At 40.0% G+C, this 27,263-nt stretch overlaps 1 long non-coding RNA gene across 1 annotated transcript; it reads right to left on the reverse strand.

The window, feature by feature from the left end:
• Nucleotides 1-140: 140 nt before the first annotated feature.
• Nucleotides 141-7,034, reverse strand: LOC132132427 (uncharacterized). The gene is made up of 3 exons (XR_009429038.1): nucleotides 6,991-7,034; nucleotides 394-547; nucleotides 141-199 (listed from the first exon to the last, which is right to left on the reverse strand). It is a non-coding gene; the product is annotated as an uncharacterized LOC132132427 (long non-coding RNA).
• Between the last annotated feature and the right edge of the window lie 20,229 nt (nucleotides 7,035-27,263).

The following is a 27,263-nucleotide window of genomic DNA, read 5'->3' on the forward strand; positions in this document are numbered from 1 at the left end:
AAGTGTCTCTGCTTTTAAATTGAAAAAACAATGTTAGGCGCAGTTCATGTCACGTCTTTTGCAAGGTCAAATTTGTTATTACTTGTGATAACTGTTTGTAACGAAAAAGAACTCTATACTCACCAAATACTCCATCACATTCATCATCATCTTCATTCAGGTAGATGCATAGCACCTTGAGACTGCACTCTTGCTTGGTCTCCATGGTGGCATTGTAAGAAAACAAACAAAACATTTTATTTTTTTAGTTTCTGATATTCATACATTTGACACCCTCCAATACACATCTCTGAGCCATTGTGCATTACAGAGCACTATATCAATAGCTTGTATTAAAAAGCAATATATAAAAAAGTGAAATAAAAAAAAAAAAACTAAAAAAAATAATACAACCTGAGACATTGGCACGATCACATCTTGAATCTTTTTTCTAAACACTCCACCCTTTTTGGTAAACACTTTTAGCAGATCAGAGAGCAGATCCAGTTTGGACAGGAATTTTGGACTGTAAATGAAGGGTTGTGATCCGATGAAATTCAGCATTTATCTGAAGACATACATTACAGAGGTCTTGTTTATGGGCAATTCAGCAAAGACAAAAAAAAGGTTAAAATGCTACAAAGAAAAAAAGTATTTAGTACAGGGTCAGGGTGACAACTTATTTATGACAAATCATTATTGTCGATTATTCCTCTTGATATATTAATCGCAAGTAACAGAATAACATTAACTTACACATACAAGCCCTTGGAGAAACATAACGTTATTATTAGCTGCCTACACAGACATAATGTCGGTCCTTGACCATAATTTAGCAGAAGAAATGCAAAAACTCCACTTACAATTACTGAAGCAGCGAAATGTAGTACTTACGTCGCTAAAACACTAACGTTATTTGTTGTTTAAGACGAGAGACTCCGTGAACGCGGTGAATTCAGTCACGAGCACGTGAACTCAAAAAGCGTTACTAATCTAAAGCCCTGGATTGGCTGCTGTGCGCTTTGATTGGCATCTCAATCGTTTTAACAATGAGCGTTAAATTAAATATAGACGAGGAAGACCTAAAATATACATTTGAAACTTTGTCACCCTAACAACGGCTGAATGCAGAGTAAGAATTTAAAATCCTAGGGGACAATTTGGCCATTTCTAATTATCGGGCGTGTCTTATGGCCCTGGTTTTATACATTAATTCATGGTACTGAAGGGTTTTCTGTTCTCTCTGTTCCGCGATTCTTCATTTTAACGTTATTTGATACTTTTTTTTTTCACAAATATGTTTATTATAATTTTCAATTTAAGGACAAAACACATAACACACACATAAGAAATAAAATAAAGACCCTCCCCCCACCCTAAAACACACCCTTCACTCAATTACAACAAAATTATTTTCTACAAATCACAGTCTTTTACAAGGCGTAAAAAGGGCCACCAAATGTCTTTAAAGTCCTCCAGTTTTCCTTTGGCAATATATGTCAGTTTCTCCAGCGCCAAATTACTGGACATCAGTTTGATCCACTGTTTCACTCCAGGTTTTTCTGTGTCCTTCTATTTCAAAGCAATAACATATTTCGCCTGCACCAGGCAAAAGTTTACAAGTTTCTTGTTCTTTGTATTGCATTTGAAGCTATTTGGAAAAATGTGTAATATACAGAGTTTACCATCTAAGGGCATTTTACATTCAATTAGATCAGAAATTAGTGCACAGATTTGCTTCCAAAAGATTTGAAGTTCCTCGCATTGCCACATACAATGATATAGTGTCCCCTTTTCTTTACCACATTTGACACAATCATCTGGTATATTAGGGTTGAAATGATGGAGTTTCACTGGTGTGATGTACGTCCTGAACAACCACTTGTACTGTACTAATCGGAATCTTGTGTTGATAGTTTGTTTTTGTGCAAGAATACAGGAGTTATTCCACTCCTCAACTGAAATGTCTGTTTCCATATCAGTTCTCCAAGCTTGTAAATATGAAAGGCTACTTTCTTTTGAGGCTGCAATTAAAATATTATAAAATTTGGAAAGTAAGCCCCTACTGTGATGGTGGTTAATAGCCATATTCTCTATGGTGGATAGTGGGGGTTGCACAGTCGACTTCAATAAATTAGTAATAAAACTTCTGACCTGAAGATACTTAAAAAAATATTTCTTAGGCAAGTCGTATTTGTTTGTCAACTGTTCAAAAGACATTAGAACTCCATCATTGTACAAGTCCCCTAATTTACACACACCTTTATTCATCCACATTTTAAAGCCCATATCCGCGCGTGCAGGTTTAAATGTAACATTGCCCCAAATGGGTGACAGAGTTGAAAGCTTAGACTCCTCATTCAAAGCAACATGTGCTTGGTGCCAGATCGAAACAGTGTTTCTGACAATTGGATTTTTTGTGTTTTTTAGCAGCTGTTTAGTTTCAGCTAAATATAGTAAATATATAGATATATAGAGTAAATATAGGATTTTAATGGCAATTCTATTGTGTTGTTTTCAATTTGTATCCAAGAAGGAATATCCTTACGTGAAAAATACGAAGTAGCGGCACATAATTGAGCTGCCCAGTAGTACAGCTTCATGTTAGGCAGTCCAAGCCCCCCTCGGTCGAAAGGTAAATATAGAAGAGAAAGTCGTAACCTGGGCCGTTTATTATTCCATATGAATTTGGTAAAGTTTTTATTTAATGATGAAAACAAAGAGGCAGGAATATGTAGGGGAATAGATTGAAAAAGATATAGAAACTTTGGAAGAATCGACATTTTTATAATATTAATGCGACCTATCATGGAGATTGGCATCGTGTCCCATCTCTCTAATGATTCTAAAACCTTTTGAACTAGAGGGTCATAATTGATAGAAACAATTTTCTTTATGTCCGGGTTAACCTGGATTCCCAAATAGGTAAAACCTTCATAGGTGCAGGTAAATTGTGTTTGGATAGGAGGGTTGTTTTTGTTCAGAAACAATAGGGAGCTTTTCTTCTGGTTAATTTTGTATCCAGAGAAATGGCCAAAAGTCTGTAAAATATTTCCCACTGCATGAACTGACTTCTCCAAGTTAGTTAAAAATAAAACAATATCATCCGCAAAAAGGGATAACCGATGTTCCGTTTGTCCTATTTTTATCCCAGTCAGCTCGTGGGAGTTGCGTATAGCCATAGCAAGTGGCTCAATGGCAAAAAGAAACAACAGCGGGCTAAGGGGACAGCCCTGTCGAGTGGATCTACAAAGTTGTATAGGTGTAGAGAACTGACTATTTGTTACAATTTTAGCAATCGGTTCTGTGTATAATAATCGGACCCATTTCAAATATTTCTCTCCCAGACCAAATCTTTTGAGGGTTTCAAAAAGGTATCTCCATTCTATTCTGTCAAACGCCTTTTCGGCGTCTAATGACAAAAAGGCGTGGTCAGTGGCGGATTGTTTTTCGTACAATATATTCAAAAGTCGACGAATATTATGAAAGGCTTGGCGGCCCAAAATAAATCCATTTTGATCATTAGAAATTAATTTTGGAGTGTGTGTTTCAATCCTGCGGGCCAGGGCCTTGCACAATATTTTTGTGTCACAGGACATTAGTGATATGGGGCGATATGAACCCATTTCTGTTGGAGTTTTACCTGGTTTTAAAATGACAGAAATGGAGGCCATTCTCAAAGATGGTGGTAGAATACCTTTTTCATAGGATTCATTAAACATATCTAGCAGGTGAGGCAATAATTTGTCAGGGAATCTCTTATAAATTTCAACTGTGAGTCCATCAGGGCCTGGGGCTTTGCCACTGTTCATATGACGAAGTGCCTCTTTAAGTTCTTCTACACTCAGTTTTTCATCAAGGATATTTTTAGTCTCTTCAGGTAGGGTTGGAAATTGCAGCTGGTCTAAAAATTTATTCTGTGCATTTTCATTTTCAGGATATTCGGATTTATACAAATTTTCATAATATTTGGCAAAAGCATTGTTTATACGTGTTGGGTCTACAACATCTTCTCCATCGTCCAGTGTAATTGAGTTAATAGCTCTATCTGATTGTATTTTTTTGAGTCTCCAGGCCAGGAGCTTCCCTGCCTTCTCACCCTGATCATAGTAGGACTGTTTCAACCACATTAAGTTTGTAGCTATTTTGTTAGCGCTGAGTTCATTATATTCAGACTTTAATAACAGAAGTTTCTTATATTTGTCAGCGTCATCTTGCTGATATAAGTGGTCTTGCAGTTCTTTTATTTGTTTTTCAAGGTCTTTTAGTTTACTCAAATGTATTTTAGATTTATTTCTAGTATAGCTTATTATTTCCCCCCTTATATAGGCCTTAAATGCCTCCCATTTTATCGACGCACTGGTTTGGTTTGTATTGAAGAAGAAATAATCTGTTATCTTCCCTTCTAGAAATTCTTCAAACTCAACAGATTTCAACCATTTCGCTTGAAATCGAAATGGGAGTGGATGGGAACTAAAATTGGGCATCAGTAGGGATAATATAACTGGGGCATGATCAGAGAGTAAAATAGTTTCGTACCAACATTTCTGAACCAGAGATACCAGACTGGAGGAGACCAAAAAAAAATCTATACGCGAATAAGTTTTGTACGTGCTGGAGAAACATGAGAACTCTACCTTATCAGGGTAAAGATATCTCCAAACCTCCACCAAATTAAGGTCTCTCATGAACTTCCCAATAGTCCTTCTTGCCTGTTGGTGGGAGGTGTCAGAGGTATTTGATCTGTCCATTGCAGGATTAATCACACAGTTAAAATCACCTCCAATGATGTACTGGCCACTATAAGATGACATAGTTAGGAAGAAATGTTGGTAGAAAGCAGAATCGTCCCCATTGGGGGCATATAAACAAACCAGATTAACTAAAGTTGAAATTATAGTACCACTGAGTATAATAAACCTCCCAGAAGGATCCAAGTATTTATCTCTTAATTGAAACGGAATTGACTTATGGATCAATATGATGACACCTCTAGAATGAGAGGAAAAACTAGAGAAGAATACCTGTCCCGGCCATCTAGACCTCACCCGGTTAATATCTTTCTCCAACAAATGAGTTTCTTGTAAAAAACATATTGTGGTCTTCATCTGCTTTATTCTACCCAACACTTGCTTTAGTTTAACAATTTTATTTAGGCCGCGTACATTCCAAGTGGACACATTTATAGTGGAGCTACCTGACATAATAAAATTAACTTTTTATTTGACTATGCCAAAAGATAGTGGCTGTACCCTTTTCAATTTCACATCTAAATTTTGTAGAAACCTTAAATACAAACGATCTTGATTGAAGCTCCCAAAATAAAACCCCCCACATTTCCCCAAACGAAATGTGACCTTGAACCCTTCTAGACTGAGAACTTGGGTTAAACAAGACGTTCCATCCACAATGTGGGTAACGTACAACTGCGCACACATGACAACACCGGTGTGCTCGCAATACCAGTAGTCTCCGTTGAGAAAACCAGCACCGACCAGCAGGAAGACCAGCAGCGGCCCATACTGGTCCCCCAACAGGAGGACTTTGACCAAACAAAAAATAAAATAAAAATAAATGTTGAATATGCCTTGATGTAAAAGCAGGTAAAATGGAAACTAGAAATAGTAGTGACATAAAATGTATATCGTAAAATATATAACGTTATAGTCAATCCGGTCACTTACTTATTGACGGTCTGCCTCACAATGACGGTCTGCTATAGTTAAGTAGAGTTTCTCAGTTCAGTCTCCATCGTCGTCAGCAGCTGGTTGTGGTCTCATTTTCCTAACGTAATCTTCAGCCTCTTCGTCCGACTTGAAGATGATACGCCTTTCGTTGTGTGTGATCATCAGCTGGGCCGGGTATAGCATCCCGTAGCGGACATTCAGAGCGCGCAGCTTTGCTTTTACTCCATCGAAGCGCCGCTGCAGGCGGCGAGTCTCTGGCGACAGATCAGGGAACAGACTGAGCCGATGGTCCTTGTAGAAAATCTCCTTCATTTTCCTGGCAGCGGTCATGGCGGTCTCTCGATCCCGGTAGTTCAGGAATTTCATGATCACTACCCTTGACGTCGTAGCTTTAGGGCTGTATGATCCAATCCTATGCGCTCTCTCGATAATGGGAGGCGAAGTAAAACAATCACCGAGCGCGTCTGTGAGCCATTTCTCCAGAAATCCGCACATGTCTTTGCCTTCAGATTTTTCGGGTAGTCCCACCAAACGGAGGTTAGAGCGTCTGTTTCTATCTTCATAACTTGTGATCTTGCTGGATAAGTCGGCAACCGTTTGCTCAAGCTGTTGAACTTTACCTTGGAGGGAAGTTACATCATCTTCAGCCCGTGATATTCGCTCCTCAGCCTCATCGAGTCTCCGTGAATGCGCTTGTACATCCCCTTTCACACTTCTGATGGCCTCCAGTGTATCAGCAGAATGTTTCTCCATGTCGGCCCGTAATGAACGAATAGCGTCGAGGATCTCACTGTTAGTAGTTGTCTCTCGATCAGCGTCCTCAAAATGGGTCAGATGCGGCGGCTGCGTAGCCTTGTTAACACTAGCTGTTGCAACAATAGCGCCGTTGTTCGATCTTGTTGTTTTTGTAGTTTGTTGGCCTGGTGTGGCACCTTTAGGTGGTGGCATGATGAACAAAAGATTACTAAAGACAAAAATGCGTCAAAATGATAGTTGGTCAAAAGTTAAGGATAAATCTGAAGGATTTAGTTGCGAGCCACTCACACGTGCGACCTCTTACCAAGCAGCCATTACCGGAACCTTATTTGATACTTTTAGTAAAAAAAAGAAAAAAAGAAAGTCTGTACCACATGCTGAATCCAGAAACCTAACATCAACTAAAAACGACACACTTAAGAGCTATTTTCATACAGTGCTTATAGAAAAATAACTTTCTGGTATGCAACAAGATGTTAAGAAAGCATATTTTAATTAGTTTGTTAATTAAATAAAATTAGATGGACGGTGATAGATAAAAAATAATAATAATAAAATGGCCACTTACCCATCTCACATGTTCGCTGCTGAACAATCCATCTGCATCCGGTTAGAAAAATATTCTTGTTGACTCAATTTAAAAAAATATTGTAAACCGAATTTTTAGAAAATTACATTATTTATGTAAAATATAATTAAGTTGACACCATTTTTACCAAGAGTTGTGTTGTATGTTATGTTGCATTTTAATTAATTAAATTGAACAAATAGCAAAAATATTTTTTTGAGTGCGTGTTGCTATGGTCAGAAAAATGTGTGTACTATATACATAATTTAAATATGCAGGAAGCTGTACAGTATATGATGTCACATGATGTTTCAAAACAAGTTATTTGTTATTTCTTCATGCATCACCACAGTATCCTTATATACTTAGGGAAGTCACTAGTGTGTAGACACTGGGAACTTCCTCTATTCAAGCCTATGTAAATAGCTACAACAGCTGTTTCACTGTGTGTGAAAATTCTGAGGAGGTGATTTGCGTAAACACATTAGGATGGTGATGGTTACTTTTTATGGGTGTGAATAATTGCACAAAGATCATGATGCAAAATACACTGATGTAGCAATACAGCGCACATGTTAGCATGGGCAGGCTTCCAACATTTTCTGTGCTTGTCTTAAAATGGTTTTGAGTCTATACATTTAGTTCCTTTCTCTTCTTCCAGTAATTATTGTGTTTAACGGAAGAAGTTAGCCCAACAGTTGTTTCACTTATCAAGTGTCCCATGTGTTTCAGATTAATAAATGGAACTGTTTTGAAGCTGTCTCCAGAGTAAAATTCCTTATGTACAGAATCAGATCAGCTACATAAAACTGGTGCCATGACCATCTTCAATACAACTGATCAGCCGCTGCCAATCATCGGGTGTTGCCCGTTTACATGGAGCTGTTCCCGTGTTTTCCCTGGATTCATCAGGCCGGTCATTGCCAGTCATTGCAGTTGTGGCCAGGTGTAAAATCGGAGATTGAGTCCTGCCTTCCACATAGTGATGTGGATATGTGCGGGCATGTTTAAACGAGCCATTGGGGGGGGGGGGGTGGCAGAGTCTTAACTTTGATAAAGAAGATCTCTTTGGATTTGAGACTTTAGTCTTTGCAACTTTACAGATCTTCTTTTTGCACCAAGAGCTTGTAACACTCCAAAGAGAACGGAAAATTTTAAATTGCATTGTATGACCCCTTTAAGTTTAATGTTTCTAAACTAATTGATACTTGGTGTTGTTCTGTTATAATTCTGTTAAAATTCTAAAGTAATTGAATCAGCTGAACGAAGTGTGATAGCAGAGTTGTTTTACATTTATATTAATGCATTTAGCAGATGCTTTTATCCAAAGCAACTTACAGTGCATTCAGGCTATACACTTTTTTTTAACAATATGTGTGTTGGCTGGGAATTTAACCCACAACCTTTTACACTGCTAACGCAATGCTCTACCACTGAGCTATAGGAACTAACATTATTAGCCTACTGTTTCTAAAGTAACTGAAACAGAGTTGTACGTTTCTAACGTAATTTAAACTGATTGTGAAGTTGTGATAATTTTGATGAAATTCTAAAGTAACTGAATTGATCCGAAGCTGTGTGGTCACAGAATGATTTCATAACTGTTTTGTGTTTTAGTGTAGCCTAGTGAGTCTGATACACAGCGACACTGTGAAGTTTAAAGCCCAACAGCAGTGTTGATTTGCCCAACATATTGTGGCTAAGTAAACTAAGTAGTGTGGTTTTGTCAGACGTACTGTGACAGTGTTACTTTTTTAACGGTTTAGTGTAGTGAAGTGTAAGGCCTGACAGAGTGTAGCTGTTTTTAATGTTTTATTAACTTGATAATGTAGGCAAGGATTTATATTAAAATATATTATTTATATAGGCAGCGCCTATTTAAAAAATATGTTTAGCTGATTTCGGAGACGATCAGCTCCACGCGATCAGTGCTCATGTATCAGCCTAGAGCATTCTCACCTCGGCTTGTCCTTCTGACATTTGCTGCTGGCTCTGATTTCTCTTTAGTGGTTAAACATAAAATATCATTTGTTTTTGGTAAATCTCACAAGTAATCTTTGGTCTGTATTCAATTCATCTATATGTTAAAATGAAAATAAAAAGAGGCAGTTGATATAATATTTAATTTCATTGTAATGGCTGTATATATATATATATATATATATATATATATATATATATATATATACACACATTTCCTGAACTAAGTACATTTCTGTGGCTATTATTATTTTTAATTGAAAATAACAAGAGGCAATGGTATTTGATGGGCTATCCTATTTCGTTTTATTGTAAATATACAGTGAGGAAAAATGCAGTTGATTTTTTTAAGTATGCTGCTGTTTGCAGAATTACAAAGTCCGAATAACGAGGATGCAAGTCAGAAATTTGCGTACTTTGTATTGAGAAACGCACGCAGACCTACGTCACATCTTCACTGTACTTTAGACCGCAGTGGAAACACAGAAAGCAACAGGTCTGGGGCGAAAATATAGTTCCTGAAAAAAAGTTCCTGGTACAATTGTTCCGGGTAATTCTGGTGGAAACGCGGCAGAAGTTTTTTTTTTTTTTGCTTGTGGAAGGATGGGACACAAGGCGGGACAGTGTTACTTCTCACAGAAAATAAAGACCAGGCAACCATGTTTTGCTAAAGAATAGTAAGATAGGCAGTTAGAAACCCAGTTGGCACTGTTGAAAGGAAATAAGGAAGAAACCATTCACACCTTGCCAGACACAGCACTGCATGAATAACATGACTGTAGCTCAGTCACAAGCAGATGCTAATGTAAATTGGAGGAATTGTTTCATGATAGTACATTTTAGAAAAATATGTTTACTATTAAAAGGAATCTGATTCTTTATAATTTCTGATAAATGTGTTCATGGCATTAATATTTAATTATAATTTATGATAAATTCTTTGCATTCTGTGATTAAAGTTCTATAGCTTTCATGTTTGGAATGTGAACAACTTCCACAAGATAAAGTACTTCTTAAAGAAAAAAAGTGATCATCAGAGCCAGACATCGAGAGATTTCTAACCGACATAATCCAGAACTCCAGACTAAAAGATCAAGAAAACCCTGAGACCCATAATGGCATGGATGAACCTGATAGAACTTCATAAACTGCAACAACAGCTAGAAGGACTTTTCCAAATTGAAATGAACGGACAATGGAAAAGAGAAACAAAGACATCAAACCAATTTCAGAGACTGTGGACAGAAGTCTTATCACAGAGATGGCAAACAAGAAATGAGAAATGCAAAGACAGACTCTCTGCAGAACATTGTCTACTGAATGCACACATGAGGACAAAGGATGTTCTCTCACACTAAGAGAATGGGTGCAATGCAAGTGACAAAATGCAAAATCCCATTTGCTGTTATGGTTCTCACATGCTCCTCTAACCCCCACCACCCCCAACCGCATCCTTGCCAAAAAAAAATCCCAGGTTAAAAATCCCATTTGCTGTTATGGTTCTCGTCTTCATGTCAAGTCCTTCACTGCCAGGGTAATTATTATTACAGGGTTAGGGTTAACAGACCAGCTTCCACTCCACAGTATGTCTGATCCAGCTCATTACCCAAAATGGCTTAATTATTATAGAGAAGAAGAAAGTCAATGGTTATGTTGTTTGTAGACCATTTGGGACGATCACATCGTCAGCAAATGGTGACCAATTGTAGAATGGGACAGGTGTGGGACACTGAGAATCACCTCAGACAAAGGGGTGTCAGAACTTAATTTACATACAGACTACAACAGGAGCAACTTCATTTACATGAAGGGTAGTAAACTGAAAATGTCTAAAAGAACTTAGGATGTTCATTTTGACATATGCAATAAACATCTTCATCAAGATCTTCAACCTCCTGATCACTTTTTCTTACATACTTCATAGTAGCAGTAAACAGTGTGTATCAATATATATATATATATATATGTGTGTGTGTGTGTGTGTAAATGTGCACGTTCAATATTAATGAATACTACAAGATAATAAATCTTAAAAAAAAAATACAGTAACTCTTTTCAACCAAAACATTAATAAATTGTTTGAATATTCATAATATATATTACATGCATATGTGTGTGTGTTTTATATATTAATTTATACAATATAATAGTATAAAAGTAACATTTCAAAAGACTATTAGCCTTGTCATTTTAAAGAATGTTTTCCTTGAAAAAAAAAAATACATTGTTTGTGTGTATGTATACATTATTTGTATCACTTGTTAGCTCTAATGTGTGGCACTGATGGTAAATCATGAAGACCTTCTTCCACGGACCAGTCATTAATTGAGACTTGCACTTCAATGATAAGGAGGCCTTGACAACAACAAATGTGAAGGGTAAAAAAGGAAGAAGACAGCTACATCACTTTTTGTTCACTGATAGCAGTGTAAAGGTTTAATGCCCTTTCATATGACTGACATAATCATGTTTTAATGAAAATCTGAACATGTATTTACTTACCTTACAGATGTGAGCTATACCTGAAATACTCTACAATGAAGAGTTTCCACTCTATGAACACACACTTTAACTGTTTTTTGTGCTGAAGTGACATAACACATGATTGATGATGATACCTGTGCATCTCCTAAAGGCTTTAACCTCCTTGCTGTGCCAGTGCATAAGCTTGAACACACTCTCGACCTTCTGCATTCATCAGATCATGGAGCCATTAGGTTCCCAGCATATCATCAATCAATCAATCAACTTTATTGATCCCACAAGGGGCAATTGATTAAGAGCAGCATTTAAATAACAATAAATAATACAAATCACACGCATTAAGGCCCTTTCACACCGGATGCGTAACGAAAAAGCGAAACGAAAAAGCGAATAGTTCGCGTGCGAATAGTTCACGTCAAAACCATTCACATCAGCCGCGACGCGAATTTGCGATGTCTGTGACGTTCAGAGAGGTTCAACATTCCAAAACTTTCGCGCCGACAGTTGAGAAAATGGACACTTCAACATCATCATCCAGTGAAGACGAGCTTTTCATTTTCTTTAAAAGACAGAAAAGAAGGTTTTGGGTGCACCCAGTCCTAAAGAACAGAGAGTCTGAAGGGGAGTATGCCAATCTTGTACAGGAGCTAAAACTTTACCATGGCCGGTTCCGCACTTACTTTCGGATGTCTGTGGGACAATTCGAGGAGCTCCTTCAGATAGTGGCACCGCATCTGACGAGACAAACCACACACTTCAGGGAACCAATTGATCCGGAGCAGCGTCTGGCAGTCTGCTTAAGGTGAGCTGTCCTCTTAAAAACATCAGCCCATAGAACACACACACAAGTAATCAGAAGATCCGTCATTTTTGCTGTGACGTCACCTTTGTTTCCTTGTATGTGATTGGTTGAAGCCTTTTTGTCGCCTCAAAAGTAAAAAAAAATCGACATCGAAGCGAAAAAAATAAAAGTCGTTTTTTCGCCTCAGCACATTCGCGTTCGGTGTGAAAGCACTCATTACACAAACAGCTGATCAAAAAATAAAACCATCGCGCGAATTATTCGCGCGTCAAAATCGCGTCCAGTGTGAAAGGACCTTTACTCACACACGTAACAAAGTCCATCAGTCATCACACGCACGCACACATAACGTACAACAGTACACAGTATTCATCAGCATGTGCAATTTTTCCCTTCTCCAGGAGCTCTATGCGGAATTTAAAAGTTTGATCGCATAAGGAATGAAAGATTTAGAATGGCGATTCGTCTTACATACCGGGAGCGCGTAACGACGCCCAGAAGGCAGCAGAGAGAATTCACCTGCCAAAGCGTGACCTGGAGCAGCCAAGATGCTCTTTGCCTTCCTCAGTATTTGCTGGTTACAAAAGACATTTAAGTCTCTCTGTTTTACGCCGATAATTTTAGAGCAAATCTTTACGATGTTATTCAGGCTATTCCTGTCTTTGATGCTCAAATTTTGGAACCAGCAGATAAAAGAAAAGTTTAAAAGACTCTCAATAAAAGACTGATAAAATCTGCACAGAATTACCGGCGAGACGGAGAAATTATTTAATTTACGAAGGAGGTGAATTCTCTGTTGCCCTTTCTTTGCAATGGTAGCGCTGTTAAGATCAAATCTAAGATGTTCATCAAAGACAGTGCCCAAGTATTTGTATGAGGAGACAATTTCAACCTTTGCATTATGTATAGTGCTCTCAAAAACAATATCTCGATTTCTCCTGAAGTCAATAATTATTTCTTTAGTTTTAGATACATTTAGTTCTAAACAATGGTTATCACACCATGAGATTAATTCATTTAGAGCATTTCCGTGATCCGATGCTGGACTTTGTAATAGTGACAGCAATAAAAAAATAAGTGTACATAATAAAAAAAAGGGGTGAAAGAACACACCCTTGAGGTAGTCCTGTAGAGAGCAGTAAGGGATCTGATAGATTGCCATTTACTGCTACCCTCTGTTCTCTGGCGGTTAAAAAATCTAAAATCCATGAAACAAGTTGATGAGGCAGGTTGAAATCACTTAACAGCTTGTTAATTAAAATATGTGTTTGTACTGTATTAAAAGCTGATGAAAAATCTGCAAACAATAACCTTGCATGTGATTTTGGTTTATCTAAGTGCTTGTATATGCTGTTCAAGATAAACAGCTTTGCGTCCTCCACTCCCCTCCCTGTTTGATAAGCGAATTGCAGGGGATCTAATCTCTCCTCTATAGATGTTTGCACTAAATGTTTAATAATTTTTTCAAATACCTTCATAATTAACGAAGTTAGAGCAACAGGCCTAAAATCGTTTAGTGTCCCTGGTTTGCTCATCTTTTTAGGAACTGGAATCACTATGGATGATTTCCAAAGAGTGGGAACCACACTACACTTCAGTGACATCTGAAAGATGTGCTGGAATATGCTGCTCAATTGATCAGCACAATAGCGCAGTGTCCGCCCGCAAAGCAAATCAGGGCCAGGTGCCTTCCTTATATTTACTCTCTTCAGATGGTCCCTAACGTACTCTTGACTGATAATGATCTCATTTTGGCTTGCATACTGTTTTGCAAATGTCTTTCCAGACGTCAAAGATATACAGGAAATGTATGGTATGGTATGGTATGTCCAAGAATATTCTGCACACAGTTGAGCAAGAATATCACTGGTTTCTCTAGTTTTAGTGTTGGTAAACTATAATGTTAAGCTACATATCTACAAGTTAAAGACAAGCTTCTGTTTTGAAATGTAGTTAGTGACACTAAAAGGTACAAACAGAATAGTTAACTAGATTTGAGGGGCAATAAAATGCATTTTGTTTAATAGGTATAATTGTTTAACTTATACCTAACAAGAGCCTGAATCAAAAACAGTAGCACAGGGACTCCAACTGACATGAAACTGTCTGAGAAAATTGATTCTTACATCAGAGAGGATTTTGATACATTCAGAAGACTCGTTTACTTTCGTAATGCCAGTAGGTGACGTCATGCGATAGTCTGATACTTACGGAGTGATATGAATGATTCACTGAATCACTCAACCAATTCTTCAAAAAAGTTTATAAGTTTTTAAATTGTGTACCAACAACGACCTTGCACTAACCGAGTGACTTCAATTAACGAAACATGAATAAGTGTATGGAAGTTAACTACAACAATTCATTCACTTAAAAGATTAATGAAAAATACTACTGTTGAGGAGAGCATGTGATTATTCCCTCGTATGTTAAATAAAGCAGTAACATAGCTTAGCCATTCACACACGCCTGTGTTTATAGAAAAAATGTAGTGCATTTGGAATGGAAAAACACATTCTGTGGGAACTAACACTGTCTACCTTTTGTTTTTCTGCCAAAGGTAAGAGGGAAATAAGTCTAGACAGACTTCCTCCAAAAACACCAGATAAATGTGATCCTGCAACAGGACTTGGTTTTCTTTAAAGACACATAGTTGCTCCATGTGTCTACTTTGATTTTAGTATCACTAATAGATGCACTAAAGTGCCTAACTTGACAGATGTTCCAGGTTTATGTGTCTAACTAAGGCTCTCAATACTGGGAGCTGTTTTAAAGTAAAGCATGGATATCCAAAAACATCTCTGAATTTGGATTCCCATCCAATCCCATAGATTTCTTTATTGGTGAAGAATGCTGGAGGTATGAGAAACTGAATAAAATCTCACTAAGAGTTACTTTACCTAAGTTGCCTAAGGTGTTAATTATAGGACCTCAAAACTCTGCATGTAATAACCTAGAACACTGTCTTAAGTGCCTGCGGTGAGGTGCCTATGGGGAAGTGAGACCACTAGTGGACACCCGGGGAAACACAGACCAGACACCATGACATTATCCCCTCCTCTACGGAGCAGCTACCAGATGCTCCACCCGAACGCAAGAACAAACCAAGAAACACAGAGACCAGGAGGGAGGTGGATCGGCGGAGGACCAGGGGGAGGGACGGAGGGCCAGGCAACAGAGGGAAACAGAGACAGGAAGTGCAAAAAAAAACAAAAACAAGGAAACCAGGAGGGAGGAGGACCGGCAGAGGACAAGGGGGAGGGACGGAGGGTCAGGTCCACAGAATGAAACTGTCACGCACGGGAACACAGGAGACGGAAGATCCAAGTGCAGTGTGAGCTTTAATAGGGTAATCCAAAATCAGAACTAAAACAAGCAGGGGTCATAACCAACATCATTCCAAAACAAACAAACAGAGAACAAGAAACTAGAACACAAGGAACGTGAGGAAACTTGGTGACGGAAAGTAAGGACTCCATGAAAACAAATGGAAACAGACCGGATTATATAGGCAGGGTAATGACTATCAAGTGAAGACACCTGAGTGCAATTAACAGGAGTGCAATTACTGTGATGAAGGGACAAGGCTTTGTGGGAATTGTAGTGCCTGCGGTGAGGTGCCTATGGGGAAGTGAGACCACTAGTGGACACCCAGGGAAACAGAGACCAGACACTGTGACATTACCCCCTCCTCCACGGAGCAGCTACCAGATGCTCCACCCGAACACAAGAACAAACCAAGGAACACAGAGACCAGGAGGAAGGTGGACCGGTGGAGGACCAGGGGGAGGGACGGAGGGCCAGGCAACAGAGGGAAACAGAGGCAGGAAGTGCAAAAAAACAAGGAAACCAGGAGGGAGGAGGACCGTCAGAGAACAAGGGGGAGGGATGGAGGGCCAGGTCCACAGAAGGAAACTGTCACGTACGGGAACACAGGAGACAGAAGATCCAAGTGCAGTGTGAGCTTTAATAGGGTAATCCAAAATCAGAACTAAAACAAGCAGGGGTCATAACCAACATCACTCCAAAACAAACAAACAGAGAACAAGAAACTAGAACACAAGGAACGTGAGGAAACTTGGTGACGGAAAGTAAGGACTCCATGAAAACAAATGGAAACAGACCGGATTATATAGGCAGGGTAATGACTATCAAGTGAAGACACCTGAGTGCAATTAACAGGAGTGCAATTACTGTGATGAAGGGACAAGGCTTTGTGGGAATTGTAGTGCCTGCGGTGAGGTGCCTATGGGGAAGTCAGACCACTAGTGGACACCCAGGGAAAGAGAGACCAGACACTGTGACATTACCCCCTCCTCCACGGAGCAGCTACCAGATGCTCCACCCGAACACAAGAACAAACCAAGGAACACAGAGACCAGGACGAAGGTGGACCAGCGGAGGACGAGGGGGAGGGACGGAGGGCCAGGCAACAGAGGGAAACAGAGACAGAAAGTGCAAAAAAAAACAAGGAAACCAGGAGGGAGGAGGACCGCCAGAGGACAAGGGGGAGGGACAGAGGGCCAGGTCCACAGATGGAAACTGTCACATACGGGAACACAGGAGACGGAAGATCCAAGTGCAGTGTGAGCTTTAATAGGGTAATCCAAAATCAGAACTAAAACAAGCAGGGGTCATAACCAACATCAGTCCAAAACAAACAAACAGAGAACAAAAACTAGAACAGAAAAAACGCGAGGAAACTTGGTGACGTAAAGTAAGGACTCCATGAAAACAAATGGAAACAGACCGGATTATAAAGGCAGGGTAATGACTATCAAGTGAAGACACCTGAGTGCAATTAACAGGAGTGCAATTACTGTGATGAAGGGACAATGCTTTGTGGGAATTGTAGTGCCTGCGGTGAGGTGCCTATGGGGAAGTGAGACCACTAGTGGAAACCCAGGGAAACAGAGACCAGACACCGTGACATAACCCCCTCCTCCACGGAGCAGCTACCAGATGCTCCACCCGAACCCAAGAACAGACCAAGGAACACAGAGACCAGGAGGGAGGTGGACCGGCGGAGGACCAGGGGGAGGGACGGAGGGCCAGGTAATATAGGGAAACAGAGACAAGAAGTGCAAAAAACTAAAAACAAGGAGACCAGGAGGGAGGTGGACCGGCGGAGGACCAGGGGGAGGGACGGAGGGCCAGGTAATAGAGGGTAACTGAGACAGGAAGTGCCAAAAAACAAAAACAAGACAACAACAAAACACAAGTCCATGAGAGAACAGAAAGTTCAGTGGCCCAGGGCAGAACCGACAGGGCAGGAATCCAGGGTGGAGCAAGGTGGAATTGAAGCCATGCAGTTGAGTCAGAAACCCACCAGTACGGCCCAGAAGACCACCACATCCGTGCGGACGAGACAGAAGCCCACCAGGGCGGTGCAGAAGACCACCACATCCGTGCCGTCGAGACAGAAGCCCACCAGGGTGGCGCAGAAGACCACCACAACCGTGCGGTCGAGACAGAAGCCCACCAGGGCGGCGCAGAAGACCACCACATCCGTGCGGACGAGACAGAAGCCCACCAGGGTGGCGCAGAAGACCACCACAACCATGCGGTCGAGACAGAAGCCCACCAGGATGGCGCAGAAGACCACCACATCCGTGCGGTCGAGACAGAAGCCCACCTGGGGTGGCGCCGAGGACCACCACAGTGGGATCGATGACACAGGAGAGCAAGTCTGGATAGGCAAGTCTGAAACAGAGAACATGAACAAGTTAAGGGTGGCCTCCGTGTCCAAGACAGGATCAGTCGAGCGCTCAGAGAGTTCGGCTGAGACGTGACGAGGCTCTGGAAGTTCCGCAGAGACAAGGAGAGGCTCTGGTAGTTCAGCAGAGACGTGGAGAGGCTTCGGTAATTCAGCAGAGACGTGGAGAGACTGTGGTAGTTCCTCAGAGACGTGGAGAGGCTCTGGTAGCTCAGCAGAGACGTGGAGAGACTGTGGTAGTTCAGCAGAGACGTGGAGAGGCTCTGGTAGTTCAGCAGATACGTGGAGAGACTCTGGTAGTTCAGCAGAGACGTGGAGAGACTCTGGTAGTTAAGCAGAGACGTGGAGAGACTCTGGTAGTTTAGACTGGATTCAGGAAGATCAATGGTGACTTGACTCTGCTCATGAAGATCATTGGTGACCTGACTCTGCTCATGAAGATCAATGGTGACTTGCATTTGCTCATGAAGATCAATGGTGACTTGCCTTTGCCCATGAAGATAGTCGGTGACCGATAGTCAGTTGGACAGTGTTTTCTCTACTTCTTGTTGGCCTTCTGTAGCTAATCATAGCTCCGTGTAGCTGTTTTTATTTTTTATTTTTTTTTCTCTAGAATCTTTATCTTACTATCACTCTCTGTTTTTTAAAGTGATAAGATATAACTTAATTCACACCATATTTCTGATATTATCGATCAGTCTTATCAGATTAATTTTGATAATTCAGTTTTATTTTATATCCATGAGTGCAGTACACCTGCAAAGCGTTAGCACTCGTTAGCTTGTCATTAGCGTTTTCACTCGAACCTATCGCTGTTTTCTTTTCTCCTCTCCTCTCTCTCGCTCCAGTTTTTCACAAGTTCATCAAACAACCGAAGTAAGAATATTTCATCAAGCACGGTGAGTAATGGCTTCTCCTGCTATTGTTATTTGCACCTCTTGCCACATGTACAGTTTATCTATCTCTGTCGCAGATGAGTGATTCACATGTGATAAATGCAGGGAAATAGGCTGACAGATAAGATTTCAGAATTAGAGACACGCATCCAAACTTTCATTGAGGACAGTAAGAATGTTAAGGCTCTAGATACGGCTTTGGATGCGTCTAGCCCAGGGATTCCTGTACATTTTTCGGTTCTGGCAACAGAGCCCCTGCAGCAGGGCAACTGGTTGACAGTGAGGCACCGTAGTCGTGGGTCAAAACACCGTTCTTCTGTTCCGATCAAAACATTAAACAGGTTCTCCCCACTCAGTGATGCACCCACTGAGAAACCTGATGAAAGTGCTCTAGTTATTGGTGATTCTATTGTATGGAACGTGAATATAGAGACACCAGCCACCATAGTCAAATGTTTACCAGAAGCCAGAGCGCCTGACATCTTGGCAAATTTAAAAGTGCTGGCTAATGCTAAACGTAAATACAGTAAGATTGTTATTCATGCCGGCGCTAATGATGTTCGACTTCGCCAGTCGGAGATCACTAAAAATAACATTAAAGAGGTGTGTGAACTTGCAAGCACGATGTCAAACACTGTAATATGCTCTGGTCCCCTCCCTGCTTACCATGGTGACGAGATGCATAGCAGATTGTCATCACTCAATGGCTGGATGTCTAAGTGGTGCCCACAGAATAACATAGGTTTCATAGACAATTGGACGAGCTTTTGGGGCAGACCTGACCTGTTGAAAAGAGATGGTCTTCATCCCTCCTGGGGTGGCGCCACTCTTCTCTCTAGAAATATGGCAAATAGTCTTAGTGTTTACACTTGACTAACTGGGGCCCAGGTCAGGAAGCAAACAGACTGGCTAAACCGACCGTCTGCTAGCTGCCTCACGAAACAGAGGTCAGCTAATTCTCAGCACATAGAGACTCTTTCACCTAGATATCACACTATAGAGACTGTGTCTGTTCCCCTAACTAGAAAATACAAAAAACGTCCAAACCAAGTTAAGATTAACAATTTAATTGAGGTTCAACAAATAAAAAACAAATGCAATATGGATAAACAAATGATAAAGCTTGGCTTATTGAATATCAGATCCCTTTCTACGAAAACACTTTTTGTAAATAATATGATCACTGAGCATAATATGGATATGCTCTGTTTGACAGAAACCTGGTTAAACCAGATGATTACATTATTTTAAATGAGTCCACCCCCCAAGATTACTGTTATAAACATGAGCCACGTCTAAAAGGCAAAGGGGGAGGTGTTGCTTTAATTTATAACAACTGTAATGCTTTAAACCTTCGTAATCATCGGGAAGAAGGAGGTGGGAACCGGCGGACCATCAAAATGAAACTTTAATAATTCCAAATAAACACAAAACAGCGCACCAGCCCCTCACGGACGACTGATGCGCACAAAATAAGACCAAAACATAAAATAACGCCCAGGCCTGGTCCTCTCTCGTCCTTCACTGTCGTCGCTCCACTTTTATATCCTTTCATCTCCTCCGTGGGCCTCGAGACCGGCAGGTCGAACAGGTGTAGCTCATCTCCAATCACTCCACCGGCCTCGCTCCCACGTCCCTCGGCCCCGCCCCACTCGTCACATACCCCCATCGCCCCTCGCAGGCCGGGGGGTACTCCTGAGACTGCGCTCTACCCCCCCCCTCCCTCACACCGCTCACAGTGACCTGCGGGAACCTGGGGGTAGGACAGACGAGGCGAGAGAAAAGGAGATGGAAGGAGGAGCGACAGAGACGAGAGAGGGAGTAAAAAAAAAAAAAAGAATTCTGGTTCCCAGACGCACTGCTGCTCGTCCCTCCACCAGCTGGGTGATCTCCTCCGCGGTGCCTGGCGGTGGCACTGGATGGCCCTCGGCGGACATCAAGACACTCCTCCGCCGCCCAGTGGACGGCGACGGCTCCTCCAGTTTTGGGCAGCCGGCAGCAGTCCCCCGTTCCCTGCTCCTCCCCGTTCCGGTGTTCTCGTCCTTCACTGTCGTCGCTCCAGTTTTATATCCTTCCATCTCCTCCGTGGGCCTCGAGACGGGTGGGTCGAACAGGTGTAGCTCATCTCCAATCACTCCACCGGCCTCGCTCCCACGTCCCTCGGCCCCGCCCCACTCGTCACAACAACCTTTTCAGGATTTCTCAGAGGGCAGGCTTCAAGTATAACTCGTTTGAAGTAATGGTGCTTCATATAACATTATCCAGAGAAACAAATGTTAATGATAAATCCCCTGTTATGTTTGTACTGGCTACTGTATACAGGCCACCAGGGCACCATACAGACTTTATTAAAGAGTTGTATGTAGGTGATTTTACATCCGAGTTAGTTCTGGCTGCAGATAAAGTTTTAATAGTTGGTGATTTTAATATCCATGTTGATAATGAAAAAGATTGGGATCAGCATTTATAGACATTCTGGACTCTATTGGGGTTAGACAACACATTTCAGGACCTACTCATTGTCGAAATCATACTCTAGATTTAATAATGTCACATGGAATTGATGTTGATAGTGTTGAAATTATGCAGCCACGTGATGATGTCTCAGATCATTATTTAGTTTTGTGCAAACTTCATATAGTCAAAATTGTAAATTCTACTTCTTGTTACAAGTATGGAGGAACCATCACTTCTACCACAAAAGACTGCTTTTTAAGTTATCTTCCTGATGTATACAAATTCCTTAGCATATCCAAAACCTCAGAACAACTTGATGATGTAACAGAAACTATGGACTCTCTCTTTTCTAGCACTTTAAAATACAGTTGCTCCTCCACGCTTAAGGAAGGTTAAGGAAAATAGTTTGACACCATGGTATTACTTCTAAAATCGATACTATTAGAGATAAAATTGCAACCATTCAGCCGTCAGCTACAGTATCGCATAAGACTGCACTATAGACCCCCTAAGGAACAGTTCCACTAATTCTCTACTATAGGAGATGAAGAATTGTATAAACTTGTTCATCTAAACCAACAACATGTATGTTAGACCCTATACCATCTAAGCTCCTAAAAGAGGTGCTTCCTAAAGTCATAGATCCTCTTCTGACTATTATTAATTCCTCATTGTCATTAGGATATGTCCCCAAAACCATCAAACTGGCTGTTATTAAGCCTCTCATCAAAAAACCACAACTTGACCCCAAAGAACTAGTCAATTATAGACCAATCTCGAATCTCCCTTTTCTGTCCAAGATACTAGAAAAGGTGGTATCCTCACAATTATATTCCTTCTTAGAGAAAAATGGTATATGTGAGGATTTCCAGTCAGGATTTAGACCGTATCATAGTACTGAGACTGCTCTCCTTAGAGTTACAAATGATCTACTCTTATCATCTGATCGTGGGTGTATTTCTCTATTAGATTTATTGGATCTTAGTGCTGCGTTTGACACAATTGACCACAACATTCTTTTGCATAGACTTGAACACTTTGTTGGCATTAATGAAAGTGCATTAGCATGGTTTAAATCGTACTTATATGACCGCCATCAGTTCGTAGCAGTGAATGAAGATGTATCATATCGATCACAAGTGCAGTATGGAGTACCTCAAGGCTCAGTACTAGGACCGCTACTCTTCACGCTTTATATGTTACCCTTGGGAGATATCATCAGGAAACAATGAGTTTTAGCTTTCAGAAAAATCAGAAAGCCACGTTTCTAGCATTTGTAAAACTGCATTTTTCCATCTCAAAAATATATCTAAATTACGGCCTATGCTCTCAATGTCAAATGCAGAAATGTTAATCCATGCATTTATGACCTCAAGGTTAGATTATTGTAATGCTTTATTGGGTGGTTGTTCTTCACGCTTAGTAAACAAACTACAGCTAGTCCAAAATGCAGCAGCAAGAGTTCTTACTAGAACCAGGAAGTATGACCAAATTAGCCCGGTCCTGTCAACACTGCAATGGCTCCCTATCAAACATCGTATAGATGTTAAAATATTGCTTATTACTTATAAAGCCCTGAATGGTTTAGCACATCAGTATTTGAATAAGCTCCTTTTACATTATAATCCTCTACGTCCGCTATGTTCTCAAAACTCAGGCAATTTGATAATACCTAGTATATCAAAATCAACTGCGGGCGGCAGATCCTTTTCCTATTTGGCGCCTTAACTCTGGAATAACCTACCTAACATTGTTCGGGAGGCAGACACACTCTTGCAGTTTAAATCTAGATTAAAGACCCATCTCTTTAATATGGCTTACACATAACATACTAATATGCTTTTAATATCCAAATCCGTTAAAGGATTTTTAGGCTGCATTAATTAGGTAAACTGGAACCGGGAACACTTCAACACCCTATGTACTTGCTACATCATTAGAAGAATGGCATCTACGCTAAAATTTGTCTGTTTCTCTCTTATTGCGAGGTCACCGTAGCCACCAGATCCAGTCTGTATCCAGATCAGAGGGTCACTGCAGTCACCCGGATCCAGTATGTATCCAGACCAGATGGTGGATCAACACCTAGAAAGGACCTCTACTGCCCTGAAAGACAGCGAAGACCAGGACAACTAGAGCCCCAGATACAGATCCCCTGTAAAGACCTTGTCTCAGACGACCACCAGAACAAGACCACAAGAAACAGAAGATTCTTCTGCACAATCTGACTTTGCTGCAGCCTGGAATTGAACTGCTGGTTTCATCTGGTCAGAGGAGAACTGGCCCCCCAACTGAGCCTGGTTTCTCCCAAGGTTTTTTTCTCCATTCTGTCACCGATGGAGTTTCGGTTCCTTACCGCTGTCGCCTCTGGCTTGCTTAGTTGGGGTCACTTCATTTACAGCGATATCATTGACTTGTTTGCAATTAAATGCACAGACACTATTTAAACTGAACAGAGCTGACATCACTGAATTCAATGATGAACTGCCTTTAACTGTCATTTTGCATTATTTACACACTGTTTTCCTAATGAATGTTGTTCAGTTGCTTTGATGCAATGTATTTTGTTTAAAGCGCTATATAAATAAAGGTGACTTGACTTGACTTGACTAAGTGCTTACATCTTTCTCTGAAGGATGTGTTTTCTGCTGTGTGAAGGTTTGATGAAGATGCAGGATGGAAAATGAAAGGTTCTCCCAAACCTATCGCACATGAATGGCCAGGAATTTACTCTCCTGTGGATGCTGCAGTGGCTCATGATGGTTGGTATCACCTGTGGAAACAATCCCACACAAGTTCACTTTTTTAAATTAAAACACTAGATTTAATTAGCAATCAAAAAAAAAACTGAGAAAAATCTACAGTAACCCAAATCTAAAAATAATAAGTCAGGATAGGTATTGTCTTTTTTTCCCCTCCAGTTCCCACGCCAGCACGCCAGCAGATCTCATTCACCGCACCAGCTGCTGCCAATTCACTCACCTACAAAAACTCATCGCACTCTCCTCTCTTTGTCAGATCGTTGTTTTGGTGTCCACAGTGTTCGTCGTGTGCTGTTCCAGTCCTGTTCCGGTTCCTAGTTCCTGTTCGCTGTCCTTGTGATTCTCGTCGTCTCGTCTGGATGTTCACCGTCACCTGTCTTCACCAGCACGCTGACCATCTAGTCCCTGCACCACCAGCCCACCCGAGCTCCAGTACTTCTCTGTGACTTATTCTACTCAAAATAAAGAGTTCACTTGCATTTTTGCTTCCGCCTCTTGTATCATGACAGCAGTAGATAGATTTAAAAGACACTTTCATATATTTTTGTAAGATAGGGAAGTGTAATGATAATGGTAAATAATTTTCTATATTTTTATTGTTATAATTTCAATATAAATTATTTATTATAAATATTATAAATTCATTATAAATTAAATTTAGTATGTCCCTGTTTCCCCTTTATATTTTGTGCAATAAATTAATCTTATTTTAAAGATTTTTAGGTTTTAACTGGAACAAAACAAAATAAATACACTTTAAGGGTAAAAAGACCTGTATATTGCATAAACATAACCCCACAAAAAGGGGTTATGTTTATGCAATATACAGATCTTTTGAAGATACTTTTGATGTCACTCCATAGTTTAAAATACATCATGTTAGTACAACTTAAAAAAAAAATTATAATGCAATGATACCATGAACCAAAACCATGAGAATTTAAATATAACCAAACATTGCTTTATTAAATCAAATTGAGGCCATATTTGTCACACTTTGGACTAAATTCATTTTCTTTAGCTTTGTCTATGTATTTATTTCTTCATAGGACCTCAACAACTGGAATTCAACCCCAAAATTACAAAATTAGAGTTACTAAGACAAAGGCTGCACACACATGGCTTCAATACCGAGAAATAACAGGAAGTTGATCAGTACCACACTGTATAGTGATGGGAACAAGATTGCGAATTATTTGGTTGTGTCCACCTTGTCTGACTTGATGGTTTCCTATTGCATAAATCCAATTTAATGGTTATGAAATATATTGCCTCAGACACAAAGCTGTGAATTTCATTGAGTGTTGATGAATGCGTGTATTCAATGTAGCTTTTTTTTTTTACATGGGATACTTCCCCAAAAAAGATACAGGTTTGTTTATAGAGCTAGTTCATTATTTTAGCTCAGTTTTAGCACATGATGAATTTACAAGAATAGCATGTTTTCTAGCCTTTTCAGTTAATCATTGGGCTCTTTTTGCAGTGTATTAAAGCTAAAGTAAAGTACATTTTAGGCTGTTAAGGTCATTTTTTGTTCTAATGGAATTATTGGATTTCATCATAATTAACTGAAGCAGCTACTCAGATCACCAATAATAATCTTTCAAAATAAGCTCAGAAGACATTCAGTGTTGAAAAACAGGTTCGAAAAACAGTTTCAAAACAGTCTAATTTGGTCCATTTCACAAATGATTAACACAGAGCTGTCATAACCCATCTGCTCATCTCATTACCACACTAAAGGACAAAGAGGATGTTTTGAATGCATTGGTCTTCCCCTACTCAAGATGATACATGAGAAAAAGTGGGATTTTGTAGCAAACACACCTAAAATAATGGAATGAAAATGGGCCAGAATAAATGTTGTACAAATAAACATTTTACTTTGTCACTTACCTGAAATCTCTAGTTTTTTTAGTACTATGAACAATTGAAGTCTTCCCAAATTATGCAAATGAGACAAATGTGGCAGCTATAGTTTCTAAATGATGTCATAACACAATTTTCTCTTTATTTTACAGAAAACAGTAACATAGATCGAACCATCAATGAGGAGCTGCACGTTAGCTGCTTACTATGGTCTTACCACAAATACCACGGTTATTGCAACTGAAGTTACTATGCAAGAGTTACAGTTTTTGTAAGACTCCTTACGGCAATTGTCATGCATTGTCATGGGAAAATACTTTTTTTTTCAGTTTAAATTTTTGCTAATTGTTTGGAATTTATGACAAGACCTTTTTTCATCATAAGCATTATTAATCAGTATGTTAAGAGCATTTTTAAGAGCATTTAAAAATAAACATAACGTATATATATATATATATATATATATATATATATATATATATATATATATATATATATATATATATATATATATATATATATATATATATTTAACTGGCAGAATTACATATATTTAACAGGAAACCCTATTTAACTGGCAGCATTCCTCTAAGTTTCACCAAGATAGCAAGATAGCGGCCCACTCTAAGGTGACTCAAGCCCTGCAACAGGAGGGGGTCCAGATGAAGGCCAAAGAACAATTCCAAAATCTGTGATTTCTAGAATATTGCAGCCTTACAGTGACAGTAATTCCCCCCAAAAGACTGGTTGTCCATGTAAGACAAATGCACGAAAAGACAGGATAATGCAGAGACTCTCAGTGGGGAATTGGTTCAACACTGCAGCTGGAATTGTCTGCCTAAATGCGCACTCTGCAGTTACCAAGTCTCTCCAAATCAAATGGCTAAGCTCACATTTGCTGAGGAGCATGTTGTGCGGAAAAAGGAGAACTGGTCCAAAGTTCACTTTAGTTGATGAGAGCAGGTTTCATTTATTTGGGTCTGATGGGAAATATTTTGTTGAAAGGTGGAGGAGGAAGAGTCATGGTTTGGGGGATGTTTTGTGCAGCAGAACTTGGGCCTCTTCTACAGCTATGGAAGTGTGAATACAAATGTTTATCATAACCTCTTTCAGCAACATGGTATTCCTTCCCTGCAGGCATATCTCAATCAATGACAAAAAGACAATGCCACCGTCACACTGCAAAAGAGGTAAAGCAGTTCCGTGAAGCTAAGAACATTGAAATAACGAAATGGCCAACTTAGAGTCCTGATCTAAACCTGACTGAAAATCTCTGGAAAACCTTTGGCAACAGAGTAATGTCTAAG

This window comes from Carassius carassius, chromosome 49 (assembly GCF_963082965.1).
Source record: "Carassius carassius chromosome 49, fCarCar2.1, whole genome shotgun sequence".
NCBI classification, from domain to species: Eukaryota; Metazoa; Chordata; class Actinopteri; order Cypriniformes; family Cyprinidae; genus Carassius; species Carassius carassius.